We start from the raw sequence: 5,143 nt of genomic DNA, 5'->3' as shown, positions 1-5,143 counted from the left end.
TAGACACAAAGCCCATGCCTACTACAGTAGTACAAGTTTATATGCCAACTAGCTCTGCAGATGATGAAGAAATTGATGAAATGTATGACGAGATAAAAGAAATTATTCAGGTAGTGAAGGGAGATGAAAATTTAATAGTCATGGGTGACTGGAATTCTTCAGTAGGAAAAGGGAGAGACGGAAACATAGTAGGTGAATATGGATTGGGGGGAAGAAATGAAAGAGGAAGCCGCCTTGTAGAATTTTGCACAGAGCATAACTTAATCATAGCTAACACTTGGTTCAAGAATCATAAAAGAAGGTTGTATACCTGGAAGAATCCTGGAGATACTAAAAGGTATCAGATAGATTATATTATGGTAAGACAGAGATTTAGGAACCTGGTTTTAAATTGTAAGACATTTCCAGGGGCAGATATGGATTCTGACCACAATCTCTTGGTTATGAACTGCAGATTGAAACTAAAGAAACTGCAAAAAGGTGGGAATTTAAGGAGATGGGACCTGGATAAACTGAAAGAACGAGAGGTTGTAGAGAGTTTCAGGGAGAGCATAAGGGAACAATTGACAGGAATGGGGGAAAGAAATACAGTAGAAGAAGAATAGGTAGCTCTGAGGGATGAAGTAGTGAAAGCAGCAGACGATCAAGTAGGTAAAAAGACGAGGGCTAATAGAAATCCTTGGGTAACAGAAGAAATATTGAATTTAATTGATGAAAGGAGAAAATATAAAAATGCAGTAAATGAAGCAGGCAAAAAGGAATACAAACGTCTCAAAAATGAGATTGACAGGAAGTGCAAAATGGCTAAGTTGGATGACTAGAGGACAAATGTAAGGATGTAGAGGCTTGTCTCACTAGGGGTAAGATAGATACTGCCTACAGAAAAATTAAAGAGACCTTTGGAGAGAAGAGAACCACTTATATGAATATCAAGAGCTCAGATGGCAACCCAGTTCTAAGCAAAGAAGGGAAGGCAGAAAGGTGGAAGGAGTATATAGAGGGTTTATACAAGGGCGATGTACTTGAGGACATTATTATGGAAATGGAAGAGGATGTAGACGAAGATGAAATGGGGGATAAGATACTGCGTGAAGAGTTTGACAGAGCACTGAAAGACCTGAGTCGAAACAAGGCCCCGGGAGTGGACAACATTCCATTAGAACTACTGACGGCCTTGGGAGAGCCATTCCTGACAAAACTCTACCATCTGGTGAGCAAGATGTATGAGACAGATGAAATACCCTCAGACTTCAAGAAGAATATAATAATTCAAATCCCAAAGAAAGCAGGTGTTGACAGATGTGAAAATTACCGAACTATCAGTTTAATAAGTCACAGCTGCAAAATACTAACGTGAATTCTTTACAGACGAATGGAAAAACTGGTAGAAGCGGACCTCGGGGAAGATCAGTTTGGATTCCGTAGAAATGTTGGAACACGTGAGGCAATACTACCCTTACGACTTATCTTAGAAGAAAGATTAAGAAAAGGCAAACCTACGTTTCTAGCATTTGTAGACTTAAAGAAATCTTTTGACAATGTTGACTGGAATACTCTCTTTCACATTCTAAAGGTGGCAGGGGTAAAGTACAGGGAGCGAAAGGCTATTTACAATTTGTACAGAAACCAGATGGCAGTTATAAGAGCCGAGGGGCATGAAAGTGAAGCAGTGGTTGGGAAGGGAGTGAGACAGGGTTGTAGCCTCTCCCCGATGTTATTCAATCTGTATATTGAGCAAGCAGTAAAGGAAACAAAAGAAAAATTCGGAGTAGGTATTAAAATTCATGGAGAATAAGTAAAAACTTTGAGGTTCGCCGATGACATTGTAATTCTGTCAGAGACGGCAAAGGACTTGGAAGAGCAGTTGAACGGAATGGGCAGTGTCTTGAAAGGAGGATATAAGATGAACATCAACAAAAGCAAAACGAGGATAATGGAATGTAGTCAAATTAAATCGGGTGATGCTGAGGGAATTAGATTAGGAAATGAGACACTTAAAGTAGTAAAGGAGTTTTGCTATTTAGGGAGTAAAATAACTGATGATGGTCGAAGTAGAGAGGATATAAAATGTAGACTGGCAATGGCAAGGAAATCATTTCTGAAGAAGAGAAATTTGTTAACATCGCGTATAGATTTAAGTGTCAGGAAGTTGTTTCTGAAAGTATTTGTATGGAGTGTAGCCATGTATGGATGTGAAACATGGACGATAACTAGTATGGACAAGAAGAGAATAGAAGCTTTTGAAATGTGGTGCTACAGAAGAATGCTGAAGACAAGGTGGGCAGATCACGTAACTAATGAGGAGGTATTGAATAGGATTGGGGAGAAGAGAAGTTTGTGGCACAACTTTACTAGAAGAAGGGATCGGTTGGTAGGACATGTTTTGAGGCATCAAGGGATCACAAATTTAGCATTGGAGGGCAGCGTGGAGGGTAAAAATCGTAGAGGGAGACCAAGAGATGAATACACTAAGCAGATTCAGAAGGATGTAGGTTGCAGTAGGTACTGGGAGATGAAGAAGCTTGCACAGGACAGAGTAGCATGGAGAGCTGCATCAAACCAGTCTCAGGACTGAAGACCACAACAACAACAACAACAACGAATCGGTTATTATTGAAGGCCTACCTGTTATCTTTTAATTAAATTAAGAGCTATTAGGGGTAACCCGAAACTCTTATTAATCGAGGCCTACCTGTTTTTATTGCCCTGTTATTGAGATCTGATATGTTACTCAATCTATGTTTTAATTAGCTGAGACTGTGACTGACAAATGCCTACCTCTTTCAGAGGTGTTTATGTCAATAAGGTAGTAACAGGAAATGACACATGATGATACATGGGTCCTACCCTTTCGCCTTACACCCCTTTATCCACTATTGTAGGTTTCAGTTCCATCTCATACTAAACCACTGGACCGATTTCAAACAAACTTGGAACACATATCACTCGCTGTATGTAAAGAATCGCTATATGGTGAGAACTATGTATCTATCAGAGGGGCGGGGGTGGGAGTGATAAAGTAGTGAAGATCATGACGAACGAATTCGCAAATTTTATTCATCCAGTATTGTGAATGAGAGCACTTAGTGACTTCCAACAAACTTTATACATAACTTCAAGGGCTTACGAAACTTTTTATCAATGTCGACCCCTATAAAATGATGAAAGGAAAAAGAGTTTATCACTTACTACATTTTCGCTGTTCATACAGTAAAACTTCCGCATTTTGCGTGACGTTTAAATTTGATATTTCTCTGTTACTAACTCTATAGCCAGTAAATTCCGCAGACATTATACAGTATATCGCTGAACGTACCAGCAAAATTACGTCAATGTATGACACAAACTTTAGGAGGTGTGACGTCATGGAGATTAATTTGTGTGAGAATGAGACTGCAGGGCCAAATTGGGTACAGATACATGTAGAATATATGTACAAATATATATGATATTTGTTAAAATTGTGTGAAATATGTGGTATATGGTGTCCTCTGGCAAAGTCATGGGTAAAAAGACCCTCCTAAACTAGGGGGTACATTTCAACCAGACTTGGTTCACACTTTACTTACTATCTGTAAAGAAGTGCTGTGGAGGTAACAACCAGCAGACTGCTGTTGGGGAGGGGGTGATAACATGAAGACAGGAGGAGGAAAAAGTAGTAAGGTAGTGGGGTTATGGGTGCAATTGTTATATCAAAATGATACGCAAATTAATTAAATTGATCAATTAATCAATTGGTTCATTCTTCTACTGTTGTTACTGCTGGAGTTTATTAATTGATTCGTTTTAGACCAATATTAAGTTTGATTAAGTAGTGCGTAAACCTACGGATCGATGACCTCTACAGTTTAGTCCCATAGTCCTTATCACAACCAAGAAGCTATAATTCAAGAGAATGTAGCTGTTTTGTACACGGTAACAGGTCCCCCTTTACCAGTGTGATGCTATATCATACTAGCATTTATGAAACAAATCGTGAGAGCTAGTCTCGCCCTGTGAAGCTAGGAGATGGAAATTTCTTTAAAAGATATCGCCGCAACGAAAAAAAGAGAAACCCTTGTCAAGAATCTTTCCATGGTGCCCTAGCCATCACTTCCACCTGGCAGGCGGCATGTCACTGACATCAACTTGTTAGGCTAATTAATAAATTGATCATGAGAGTCACTTTGTATGGCGGATCTTTTTTTTTCAGTAGCTGGGTTCAACTCGACAAGTAGGGCAATTAGGAATCCATGGAGGGAACACCATGTTCTTTTCGAGGAACGCTATTGAGAAATGGAGTCTGAAGCTGACCACACAGGGATTCTACAACCCACAACATACATGTCGCGTAAGGACCGCACTATTAAAAACACGATCATAACGCTTGTGTTAGCATCACCGTGCATAAAAAGCGGTCTTGAGTATACAAGCACACACGGTCGCTGATAGTGTTACGCTTGCTGTCCGAAATGCCGTCTGCAATTTCGAATCAAGTCTATCCATTCAACCACATATTTGCGTAGGATCCTGTAGAGACGTCTTTTTAATGATTACAGCCATGGGTGAATCATATTCGAGCCACTCTCGTAACTCTAAACGAGTCAGCTTGTTTTGAACCTATCTGCTAAGGACCCCATAGAGCAAGAACTCCAGCGCTGTTTTTAGTGAGTCCCTCTGCATCTTGCAACTGCTCCTAAGTCTCTTCCCTGCCCTCCTTGCAGCTTAGTCTATATGATCGTCCCAATTTAAGTTGACCTGTGTAGAAGTTGGAGAGAGGTATATCCAAGGCCTTCCGCATCCTGTGGGGAACTGCGACGAGCTACGTTAATCCGTTAAGAGCGCGTTTTGACCACTCAGTGGAAATGGGAACATTGTGTAATTGCTCCGCCAACCTTGTACAGTATGTAACGCCAGCGCCAAACGAAGCTTTTCTCCTGCAGTACGAGATAGTAGAAGAGAAAGTACGAGCAGTTATGGTGGTGTTTCTTGTTAGGAAAATTAGGAAGACTACACATGATACATGGTATGGAGGAAAGATAAAGAGGTTGCTACTGCATTGCGACACATTTTTAAACTGCATTCAGGTAGTCCGAAGGAGATCTGTGTCCCTCAAGGTGCATTCATGCCTATCACCCAAATATATGTGGCAAACTTATTAAAT

This window comes from Schistocerca nitens, chromosome 5, assembly GCF_023898315.1.
Source record: "Schistocerca nitens isolate TAMUIC-IGC-003100 chromosome 5, iqSchNite1.1, whole genome shotgun sequence".
NCBI lineage: Eukaryota > Metazoa > Arthropoda > Insecta > Orthoptera > Acrididae > Schistocerca > Schistocerca nitens.
The sequence above is the reverse complement of the archived record's forward strand: the minus strand, read 5'-3'. Positions refer to the sequence as shown.